General features: G+C 45.2%; 1 pseudogene; it reads right to left on the reverse strand.

Annotated features, from left to right (window-relative positions):
* Positions 1-3,442: 3,442 nt before the first annotated feature.
* LOC102253225 lies at positions 3,443-4,847 on the reverse strand (annotated as a pseudogene).
* Positions 4,848-13,017: the final 8,170 nt, after the last annotated feature.

Raw genomic sequence — 13,017 nt, forward strand, 5'->3', positions numbered from 1 at the left:
CGAGAGGGCAGCCTAGGAAGTTTCCCAAAAGGCCCAGCTTGGCCTGGCCGGTGTTATTCAGTGGTTGAGCATCTACCCTTGAACCAGGAGGTCACTGGTTCAATTCCCAGTTGGGGCACAAGCCCAGATTGTGGGCTCAGTCCCCAGTGGGGGACATGCAGGAAGCAGCCAATTGATGAGGTTTCGCTCTCATTGATGTTTCTCTCTCTCCATCCCTCTTCCTTCCTCTCTCTCTAGAAATCAATAAAAACATTTTTTTTAAGGCCCAGCTTGAGTTTTCATCCTCCTCCAATTTACGTGAAGAGTCACAAGAACCAAAATAGTTACAGTTGACAACTACAAATTACAAAAAGCCTTCGCAAGCTTGTCAATGAGGGTAAAACTTTGGCTGGCTGGCTCAGAACTGAACTAGATGATTGACAAGGATGAAGAATGGAGTGTGGGTTTCTACCCTAGGGTGCTCTCACCCGACTTGCAGCCTCATCCACCCAACCTGGGCTTTAGTTAGTTCGCAGAGGCTCCTTTTCCTTCTCCCTTCCCCTCTACTCAAGTTTCCAGAACAGAATGACAACTTGTGTGTCTTTGAAGTGGTGCCTGGGGTGCTGTTATGTAAATAGCTCTGCCTCTAAATACAACAGGTGCCACTTACCATCTAGCTCCCAAATTTTAACTGTTAGTCTTTCTTTTTTTTTTTCTCCAGTGGGAAATATGAATTTTTTATTTCAAGAAGTTGCCTGTCTCAGATAATAATTCCCCGCTTCCCTTTCCTCCTTCCCTCCCTCCCTCCCTTCCTTTCTACCTTTCTTCTGCCCTATTACTTTCTCTTTTCATATAAAGCCACAGGCTGAAGTCTTCCTCAATAGAGTCACCCATCTGTCCTGCTGGTTCCAAAGTTCCCTTCTCCTGGCTCTGCCTGCTGGACAAATCTCCCAAACAGGAGCTAGGGACTCCAACCAGGTTCAGCCATAATATCTGTGTCCCTATTGATGGTCTTACATAACCCAAGTCATGCCACCAAATGCTAACATTCCCTCTTGGGACAGATTAGAAGTATAAGACTGAGTAACACTAAAATTTCATGTTTGAGAAATCTCAGAATTCTTACATTCACAGAAACCATTAACCAAATAGAAGATCTGAAAGTGAAAGAGGGTACACCTTTTCACTTGCCTGGAATTGCTTGATTTTAATATTTGTGCCCGTGCAGGCCCAAATCATGAGTGACTAGATTAAGAGATCCACTTCTTAAACAGCTAAGCAAGGACATTTAAAAAAATAATATGTTTTGCCCAGCTGGCATGGCTCAGTGGTTGAACATCAACCTATAAACCAGGAGGTCATGGTTCGATTCTCGGTCAGGGCACTTGTCCAGGTTGCAGGCTCGATTCCCAGTACAGGGTGTACAGGAGGCAGCCTATCAATGATTCTCTCTCGTCATTGATGTTTCTATCTCTCTCTATCCCTCTCCCTTCCTCTCTGAAATCAATAAAAATATATTTTAAAAATAATAATATGTCTTTATTGATTTGAGAGAGAGGAAAGGAGAGAGAGAGAGAGAGAGAGAGAGAGAGACATCAATGCGAGAGAAAAGCATCGATTGGTTGCCTCCCTCAGTGCCCAGGAGCCATGTGCCCTGATCGGGAATCAAACTGGTGACCATAGGACTATGCTCAACCAACTGAGCTCAACCAACTGAGCCACACCAGCCAGGGCAGCACATTTTTTAAAAAGATAATTCTTATCACCATAATTTAATGAAATAAAAAATATTTTAACATTAAATATTTCAATGAATTTAGCATGATGAAAAATTACTACATTGACCTTTTCACCTAGCAAAGGACTTATGAAAATTACAGTCTACTTAACAACATTTGAGAATCCAAATTTCAGTGCATCCAACACCATTTAAGAGAAAGACTATATTTGTAGGTATCTCCACTGGATCTATGTAGAAATGAAGTCTCAGAAGGTTAAGCAACTTGCCCAAAGTCACACAGCTAATAACATCAGAGCTAAAATTCAAACTCAAGATAAAACTCTTTTCCATGAATAAAAAGGGTTGGGGGGAATAGAAGAGGTAACAATAGATTTTCCCAGCCCCAATCCTATATAATAAAAGCCTAATATGCTAAGTGTCTGGTCGTCTGGTCAGCCGTTCAACAGATCAAAGGGTAATATGCTAATGATATGCTAAGGCCGCTCAACTGCTCAACTGCTCGCTATGATGTGCACTGACCACCAGTAGGTGAACTTGCTGCTGGGGTCCGGCTTATTGGGACTGAGCGAGATGGGCTAGATACGCTCTGGAGCCTTCCCACAATCCCTCTCCAGCTGGCCAATCTCCCACGTCCCTCCCCTGCCCCGATATTGCACCGGTGGAGTCTCTTGGCCTGGCATGCACCCTCTCACAATCCGGGACTCCTCAGGGGATGTCAGAGAGCCAGTTTTGGCCTGATCCCACAGGCCAGGCTGAGGAATCCCACTGGTGCACGAATTCATGCACCGGGCCTCTAGTATTAAATAAGTTTTACTAGGCCTATTCTTCCTGCTATATAATTTTCTGCCTATTAGGCAATTTCCTATTATGTTTTTTATTTCACAAGGAGGCCTATTACCTTGTAAAGAGATTCTGGAATAGACTATCTCCCTTGTAAATTATTGGCTTCCTTGATTACAAATAAACGTCAGCAGCTCATTTCGTGAGGCCTCTGAGGTACTTCTGGGAAGTAAAGAATGGTTGATGGAGTTTTTATACTCAAAGAACCTGATTTTCCAACTCTAAAACTCAGAAACAACTAACAGGGTAACAGGGCCACGGGGAAGTTCTGGCCAGACTTTGCGAGAGAAAAGCATCAACTGGTTGCCTCCTTCACAGGCCTCAGCCATACCTGTGGTGTTGCTCGCAGTGACCCACTGGGATGGACCCTCCACCTGCCAGCCAGATGGGTCTCTGTGACTTTGGACATGACGCTACACCCTCAGCCAAGCTGAAAACGGGAAGGGTTTGGATAAAATAATCTTGAGAGCTTCTTCCAGGTTGGCAATGACAGTCACAGGACATTTTTTGCTGTTAAATGCAAGGATCGGGCATTTCTCCTCATTAAGCTCCCCTCAAGCTGGGAACCAAGGAAGACTTTTCTTCATCCCCGCCCCCCCCCCCGCCCCCCCCAGTGTCCTCATGACAAATACTGGGCCAGCAAAAGTATTTCACTTTTTTTTCTTTCTCAATGCCTTTACTATGAGGTATGAGGGGAAAATCTTACAGGTATACATGGAAAAGACAGACATGATCACAGGTAAAAGTGAAGACAATCTAACCAGAAAGTTTTAACATCTGTCAGCTAGTGAAGCTGAAGTTCAGAATACGATATGTTGCAGGGCTGAAAGAAATGGTAATTAGTATTCCTCTCCTTCTTCCTGCCCTCTCTTTTGACAGTATCTACACTCCCCGCCACCCCTCATAATCCTTCTCAAGAGCAGCCATGTCTTCACAGGACTCAGAAAACTCTCCTTCCTCCATGCCCTCACCCACGTACAGTGGGTGACGGCATGCTTGGCACACATCAGGTCAAACTTGTGGTCCAGGAGAGCCCAGGCCTCAGCCATAGCTGTGGTGTTGCTCAGCACACACACGGCTCGCTGTGCTTTGGCCAGATCTCCACCAGGTACCACAGTGAGAGGCTGGTAATTAATGCCAACTTTGAAGCCAGTGGGGCACCAGTCCACAAACTGGATGCCACGCTTGGTCTTCATGGTGGCAAAGGTAGCATTGACATCTTTGGGGACCACATCACCACGGCACAACAAGCAGCAGCAAGCCATGGCGAGGGTCATATTTCACCATCTGGCTGACTCAGCAAATGTATTGGTGATCTCTGCTATAGAAAGCTGTCTGTGGTAGGCTTTCTCAGCAGAGATGACAGGGGCATATAAGGCCAGAGGGAAGTGAACATAGGGTTAGGGCCCCAAGGTTGCTCTTGGGTTTGGTCAGATCAACATCCAGGGTTCCATCAAATCTGAGGGAAGCAATAACGGAGGACACAATGTGGCTAATAAGGCAGTTAGTGTAGGTTGGGCACTCAATACAGGGTGGGTTTACAGTTGTGAGTACACGAAATGGAGAGTTTATTCTTGTATTATTAGTTATTAATTATTGTATTATTTTCCATATGAACAACTGTAAACCTACGTTTGCCCCACCCTGTATTGAGGTTTCTACAACAGATGTCACAGATGGTCTCGTTGTCAACCACAAAGGAACAGAGTGCTCCAGGGTGGTATGGATGGTGAGGATGGAGTTGTAGGGCTCAACTACAGCTGTGGAGACCTGGGCGGCTGGAAAAATGGAGAACTCTAGCTTGGACTTCTTGTCATAATTGACAGAGAGACAACTGTTCCATCAGTAGGGAGGTGAAACCCAAAATTAGTTCCCCCACCAAAGATGTAAGAAATCAAGAAGCCCTGAAGACCTGTGAACTGGTCAGCCAGTTTCCAAATTGGGTCCATGACGAGGTCAATGATCTCCTTGCCAATGGTGTAGTGTCTGCAGGCATAGTTATTGGCAGCATCTTCTTTGCATGTGACGAGCTGCTCTGGGTAGAATAACTGGTGGTAGGTACCCGTGCAAACTTCATCAGTTTAGGTTTCAGGTCTACAAACACTGCCCTGGGCACATTCTGGCCAGCTCCTGTCTCACTGAAGAAGGTGTTGAAGGAGTCATCTCCCCACCTAATGGTTTTTTCACTTGGCATCTGGCCATTGGGCTGGATGCCAAGTCCCAGTCAGTAAAGCTCCCAACAAGCTTTGCCCATCTGGCCAACAAGGATAGAGATGTGCTCCTGCATGGCTGGGAGTTAGCAGGCACAGACAACAGGAGAAGACATGGGGTTCTGATTACTGTCCCTGACAAGCTAAGAGTTGAGATAAGTAATGCATTCAAAGCAATTTCACTTTGAGGCGTTCTTATGTGTGGCTGAAATGTAATTCATGTAGTTCGATAGAGCACAGTATCCTTCAGCAAGCACTAAGTGGTAACATTATTATAGATCTATATCTACTGCCTGATCACCTCCATTCATTTAGAAGTGTAACCTCAGCCCACACCCAAAAATGTCCATAGAGGGGGCATGTTTCACACTAAATGGGTCAGCTCATGTTATCACACTGCCTCAGCCCTCTTCCTCCTCTTGTGTCCAAGGACTCCTGTCTTGAGGTGACTCCGTCAATCAGGAAAAAGCCAGTGTTCCCAGTGGTAGTGAATTCTGGATGCTCCCAAGGATTCCAGTCCCAGCATTGAACAAGAGAGGAGAGGGGGAGGGCCCATCCCTAATCCAGATTGGCTGGAGTCCAGGGTCTCACCTGCTCCTTCAATAGTTATATCACTTTGGCCTCTAACTTTGTGTCTATGGAGGGAGCCAGTAGGTGACAGATGCCATTCATTCCATTGCCTCCATCTTCTTCCTCCTTGTCCCTTTCTCTCTCACATCACTGTTTCTCTCTCTCTCTCTCTCTCTCTCTCTCTCTCTTCTCATTCTCTTTCTCTTTCTCTTTCTCTCTCCCCCTTTCCCTTCCTCTATCTCTAGAATCAATGAAAAACATATCCTTGGGTGAGGATTAAAAAACACTAATAAACAAATAAACAAAGTTAGGCCAACCTAGGTTTGAGTCCTGGCTCTACCACTTACTGGCTTGAGCAGGATTCTTGAGCTCTCTGAGCCTCAGTTTCTTCACCTCTCTAAAAGAAAATCAAATTACCTGCCTTACCATAAGTCATAGCAATAAAGACCATATGGTTTGAAATTGGGTTCAGTTCTTTAAAATGTTCCATCCTAAATGTTTCATCTCTATAAGCCTCAGTTTCCTTATCTACAAAATGGCGATAATAATAGGGTTGGCCTGATTAAGGTGTGGATTTTAAATGAGATGATGCATGGATAGTCCTCAGCAAAATAACCTACATAGGGAAATAGTCACTAAATTGTTGTTCTTTCTATCAGGATGTCTTTTTGTGAGGACAAAATAAGATAAAGTGTCTGGTGCTAAAAAATATCCATGTGCATTTTAATATTACTTTTCCTCTAGATCTTTTTGTTTATGGAGAAATTCCTTATGGGGAACTCTCTCCTTTGTGGACTTTTTAACTTTTGAGTCAGCTAATGCACTCCTTTTTGTCTGGTCATGATAATGGTCTTTGTGAAGAAATCAACTGAATAGCAAAGGAGGGAGGACTCAAAGCTTCTCTGAAGTGGGAAGATTCCTTGAAGTTTCATTAATCCATCCATATCCATCCATCCATCCATCCATCCATCCATATCCATCTACTGAAAAAGCTAGGTCCTGGATTGTAGAATTGACCAGCACAGATGTGGCCTTTCCCTTCAGGGAGTTTCCAGTGAGATGAGAGGAAAGTGTGAACCCATGTTTGTGTTGGACTGAAAATCCTTTGTATTCCCAGACCCAGAGGCTTGCAAGAAAGCTGCATTGTGCTCACCCTAGATCTGGGCTGAACGTCCCCAGGAAGGACTCCAGTTGAATGAATTACAGTGCAACAGACAACCATGGAAGGGACAGTCCCTTTAATGCCATACATTTAGGATTCAATTTTAAACTGTGGGAAATGATGCAATTCCCCCGGAGTCTACATAATATACAGCAACTTGTTGGTTTTTCAGGTTTTGTGGGCCTGAATAAAAGTGCTAAAGACAAGTCCAGAACCTTTAAGACTTGCTTTACTCTCAGACAAATGTTCACCCTGCAGGGATATTCGAGATTGAATGTAGCCAAGCAAGTGAATAGGTTTGGAAATAGCAAAGGGCCATCTGAATACAGGGAATTATTGCCACCGAAGCCGAGGGTGGGAAGGAGCCCAATCTTCGTGTAGCTTCAGTCTGGGTTTCTATGACTAAAGCTGGATGGAGGTACATCTCATCCACTCAATCAATCAACAGTGAGAGAACATCCTTCACTGCCAGGTGCTGGGATACAACCCTGAACAAGAGAGACAAGACTCTCTGGCCAGAAGAGAGCTTATAGGGGCACTATAAGCAATTACACAGGGCATGTTGACAAGCAGAGGACCTTACTCAGCTGTGCTGCCTGAACTTGCCCAAAGTGGACGTAGGTAAGGTCTTCCTTTGTCTATAGCTGTGCTGCCCTAATTGCTCACAGAGTTGGTCAAAAAGGCAGCAAGACCTAAAGAGGGACACGGGAGTCAGAAATACATGGGGGCTAGTCCCAGCCCCTGGTGACACATCATTGCACATCTCTAGGTCTCGGCTCCTCAGTCATTAAAGGGAGAATTTTGAAAAAAGAAAAAAGGATGTCTAAGGATATGCCAATTCCAACAGAGCTCTGATCTAGGAGTCAGGGAACAGCCTCTGCTGTGTGGGTCCCTGCAACTCTGACACACACACACACACACACACACACACACACACACACGCTGGTACACACCACTGCCCCAAAGTGAGGACATTGAAGTCACTTGCATCCAGTCATGTCTGCCATCCCAGTATTACTAGATGTCAGCCGGGGGTTTCCTTGACCCTCAAAATCCAGGTAAAATCGTCTCACATTAAAGGGAGTTTGAAAAAAGAAAAAAGGATGTCTAAGGATATGCCAATTCCAACAGAAGCTCTGATCTAGGAGTCAGGGAACAGCCTCTGCTGTGTGGGTCCCTGCAACTCTGACACACACACACACACACACACACACACACACACACACGCTGGTACACACCACTGCCCCAAAGTGAGGACATTGAAGTCACTTGCATCCAGTCATGTCTGCCATCCCAGTATTACTAGATGTCAGCCGGGGGTTTCCTTGACCCTCAAAATCCAGGTAAAATCGTCTCACATCTGCCACATATGTCATGCTGCAGTTCCCATGAGCTGTGAGAGTTGGAAGCCCTCCTGAGTATTTCTAAGGACCCAGGGGAGCGGTGGGGAGATGTTCCTCTTCTTAGTTTCTGGCTCCTGAGCTCAGATACTAGGTAGGGGACTATCCCCCATTTCCCAAATTTGTCTTTGCCAGTGTAAGTGCCACATCCTAATACATGTGCCCATGAGTGATTCCCCCACCTGGACTCTGAAGTGAGGGACTGTGTCATATTCCTTTTCCTATCCCTGGCACAAATACACCTGGCATCTAGTAGGCGTTCAACATTATTTGATGAAAAATATGTTAAAGTAAAAAAAAAAGTTGCTTCTCATCCTGGATCATCCCTGCTCTGCCTGCTTCTGGTCCCTTTGGAGGGAAGGGCGGTCCCAGTCCAACCACAAGCTGTTGAGATATTAACTGACAATGACATTGTTAACTGATAGATGTTCACCAGGTTTGCTCCCTGGGATCAGCCCATTTGCTATAAGAGGCTTCCAGCCCCTCTGCCCCACCTTCCCAGCTGGATCCAGTGACACCATTCTACTTTAAAAGTCCGTGCCCACCTGGGCTCAGCCTCAGTTAGCCAGACCCAGAGCTGACTTCCTCGCACTCTAGCTGGACTCCCTTGACTCTTTGTATAGAACCTGGTTCCAGAAACATAGGAAGACTTATTGTTCAGTAAATGTTTGCAAAATGAATAAATAATGGAGAAAAACTATAATATGGGTGCAATTATTTTGAGGGTCAATGAGCAAAATTAGTGGAAATGCTTATAAGCATACAAAAAGGGGATAATAAAAAAATTTAACAGAGGGCCCTAGCCAGTTTGGCTCAGTGCATAGAGCGTCGGCCTGTGGACTGAAGTGCCCCAGGTTCGATTCCGGTCAAGGGCACAAGCCCAGGTTGCAGGCTTGATCCTCAGTGGGAGGCATACAAGAAGCAGCTGATTAATGATTGATTAGCTCTCATCATTGATGTTTCTAGCTCTCTCTTCTTCTCCCTTCCTCTCTGAAATCAATAAAAAATATTTTTAAAGAATCTGTAACAGAGGGAAAGGTGGGATGTTCATTCAGCATCATTGCATAGATAAGTCATTTGGCAAAGCAATGAGGGAGAACTGGGTTTTCTAAACCCAAACCCAGCATTTTCTACTGGAGCCTTTATCATCTTGTCACATTATTTTTGTTTGTGTTTTGCAGCCTGTTGGGAATTACAACATCAGTTCATTGTTTGCTGGGTTTCATAAATCTCCCTTCCCATCCGGAACATACCATGAGGAATGTACAATAATTGCTTTTTATACATCCAAGAATTTAAATTGTATTTTGTTTTGCAAATTTTATGACACCCTTTGAGATAATTGGAAACACCTGGGGATGTTGTGAAACCAGGCCTAAGAATGGCCTCTTCACAATGTGCTCAGCGTGGCTCCGCAGTTAAGGAAGAACGTGTAGTTCCCCGCTGGCACTTTTCCTTTGCATGCACTTCAGCTCTGGTGCTTAGAATTCGGAGTCAACTCAGCTGGAACCTAGGGATGGATGGCAGGATAATCCAAATGATTAAGAAGTCAAAAGTTATGCAGAAGTTCTTTCCTTCAAAATTGCCTATTAATTTAGGCAAAGAGCTTTGACTTCAGTTATCAAACTCTTTCTATTCTATACTTGGCTTGATTAGGAATATAAGACATTTGGTGGGCTGGGGGTGGGGGAGGGGGCAGTGCTAGCAGCCTGACTCTGTATCCCTAATGCACATTCCTGTTAGCCTATAGTTTAGTGCAGTGATGGCGAACCTTTTGAGCTCGGTGTGTCAGCATTTTGAAAAACCCTAACTTAACTCTGGTGCCGTGTCACATATAGAAATTTTTTGATATTTGCAACCATAGTAAAACAAAGACTTATATTTTTGATATTTATTTTATATATTTAAATGCCATTTAACAAAGAAAAATCAACCAAAAAAATGAGTTCGGGTGTCACCTCTGACACGCATGACAAAGGTTCACCATCACTCCCTTCCTTAATTATCTGGTCTTGCAAGACCTGTTTACCTAAATACTCCCATTTTACAGAGGCCATAAACCATGAACAATACACAACCCCCAGAGGGGGTTATCAGCACTGATACCAGGCCAGGCCTTTAGGTGTGGTCTCATGGCCCCCATCCCAACACATGGGGCTTTTTGCAAAGCCCGTGAAAGTTCCAGAAGTATGATCCATATTTGGGAGACAAAGAAACCAAAGAGTATAAAGAGAAAGCTTCCTCCATATTGGTTTACTCAGGATTTGGAAATAGGCTCCCCTGAGTCACGGTACTAGTACATCTGGAAATAAATGGGTTTTTCCTGTATCTCCGGGTACTCCTGTGTATTTTTCGGTCGCCTGGTAAATTCTGTAACAGCTATGTGTAGACCTGTGGGATCCAAAACTGTAATTACTAATCATTTATGGTGACTGAGTACTTGAAATTTGGCTACTCTGGATTTTCGAGATTTAGTTTTTTAAAAATCTCATTAATTTTAGCATTGATCCCAGTAAAATAATATTTTATTAATATATTGGTTAAATAGACTATATTATTACAATTAATTTCACCTGTTTTTATTTTTAAATGTGGCTACTAGGAATTTTTATGTTACCTATGTGGTTTGCATTATATTTCTGCTGGACAGCTCTGGTGGAGACAATGCCTATATATATATACTCAGTAGACAAACATCATAAAAATTGGATCACTGACAGAACAGAGTGAAAGGAGAATTTATTCCAGGGGGAAAAGATAGTTTATTTCAGACAAAAACAAAACCTTGCTTGAATGATAAATTGTGCCATAATTCCCATTTCACAGTGTAATCTATTAATGAGCTAATGCTCAGAGTTTATAATGGATGAAAATCACTCCTATATTATAGCATTAATGGGCACAGTAAATGTATCAGACTGCCATTTCCTCCTGAATGAAACACCTATGTATGCTCCTCCATTACCTCTGGACTGTGAGCTCCTTGAGGACAGAGACCCTGTGTTAGTAATCTGTTAGGGTGACCAACCATCTTAGTTTGCCAGGATTGGGGGGTTTCCCAGTATATGGGACTTTCAATACTGAAACCAAGACAGTCCCAAACAGGATCTGGTTGGTCACCCTAGTGCAGCGGTTCTCAACCTGTGGGTCATGACCCCTTTGGGGGTCGAACGACCCTTTCACAGGGGTCGCCTAAGACCATCAGAAAACATATATAATTACATATTGTTTTTGTGATTAATCACTATGCTTTAATTATGTTCAATTTATAACAATGAAAATACATCCTGCATATCAGATATTTACATTACGATTCATAACAGTAGCAAAATTACAGTTATGAAGTAGCAATAAAAATAACTTTATGGTTGGGGGTCACCACAACATGAGGGACTGTATTAAAGGGTCGTGGCATTAGGACGGTTGAGAACCACTGCCCTAGTGGGAAAAAGAAATCTCACAAACTCTTCAATATTCCCTGTGCTTGACATGTAATAAGTGCTCAATAAATGCTAGTTAAACTTGTATTAAAAACTGTGAACTTGTGCTGAACGTTTTCCCATTTGTGTATAAACAGCCCTGATAGAACCAAAGTGCATTCTAAGTCAAAGAAGGATTAGTATGAGGGCTGTGTGTGTGTGTGTGTGTGTGTGTTTAAAATAACATAACAGGACAACCAAGATGGCGGCGTAAGGTACAGACCTGTGCGTGCTGCCTCCCACAACAACATCGAGACTACCAACTATAAAAGAAACAGTTGTCATTCAGAATCATGGGAAAGCTGGCCCAGTGGAAGCTCTACAACTGGAAGGAAAGAAAGAAGAGCATTGAGACTGAGTAGGCTGTGCAGAGGCTCCAAGAACGGAGGTACAGAATTGCGGGCCAGGCTGGCTGCAACTGGATGCGCAGTTTTTTTCAATCAGAAGGGGATTCGGACTCTCAAATCCACTGTGTTTGGGGTGGGATACTAAGGTCCCAGACCCCTACGGGGAGAAGCGGGACGGCCTCCCAACGACCCGGAGAGCGAGAGGGGCTGTCTCACAGAGCTGCTCGCCAGCACTCGGGGGACGCAAGTCGCTGAGTTGCGGAGAGGCGAGTAGAAGCGGAGATGCCATTGCCCTTGGCCCTGCCCTGGTGATTCGCCAGGAGCGGAGGGGCAGAGTTGCGCGCCAGGCTGGCTGAAACTGGATGCACGGTTTTTTTCAACCAGAAGGGGATGCAGACTATCAAATCCACTGAGCGTGTTTGGGGCGGGATACTAAGGTCCCAGACCCCTATGGGGAGATGCGGGACGGCCTCCCAACGACCCGGAGAGCGAGAGGGGCTGTCTCACAGAGCTGCTCGCCAGCACTCGGGGGACGCAAGTCGCTGAGTTGCGGAGAGGCGAGTAGAAGCGGAGATGCCATTGCCCTTGGCCCTGCCCTGGTGATTCGCCAGGAGCGGAGGGGCAGAGTTGCGCGCCAGGCTGGCTGAAACTGGATGCACGGTTTTTTTCAACCAGAAGGGGATGCGGACTATCAAATCCACTGAGTGTGTTTGGGGCGGGATACTAAGGTCCCAGACCCCTATGGGGAGATGCGGGACGGCCTTGCAACGACCCGGAGAGCGAGAGTGGCTGTCTCGTGGAACTGCTCGCCGGCACTGGGGACGCAAGTTGCTGAGTCACGGAGAGGCGAATAGACCTGGAAATGCCATTGCCCTTGGCCCCGCCCTGGTGATTCCCGGGGATCCTGCCCTACTCAAATTACATCCCCAACCAAGCTGTGCTAGTGACACAAAGAGAACCACCAGTGCTTTTGCAGCCCAGCCCAGCAGAATGCAGATTTCAACTCCTCGCATACATAAAGGACACAATAAAGAAGCAGAATCAGGTTTGGAGGAAGCCGGAGCCGGACACAGCTGGGCCGGCGATGTGGAACCGCTATACCAGCAAACGCACAGGCAGGCCCACCAGATCCAGTCTCACATGGGACGCTGGGAGATGGCAGACAGGCAGTCTGTGCACTTGGTAGAAAACGAAATCCAAGCAAGCATACCAGATATTCAGCCACCAGGAATGCCTGGAGATTTTGTCCAGCAAGGAGCCGCCCAACAAAGGACAGAATGCCAAACTTC

The sequence above is a fragment of the Myotis brandtii genome, unplaced genomic scaffold (assembly GCF_000412655.1).
Source record: "Myotis brandtii unplaced genomic scaffold, ASM41265v1 scaffold1083, whole genome shotgun sequence".
Classification (NCBI taxonomy): Eukaryota; Metazoa; Chordata; class Mammalia; order Chiroptera; family Vespertilionidae; genus Myotis; species Myotis brandtii.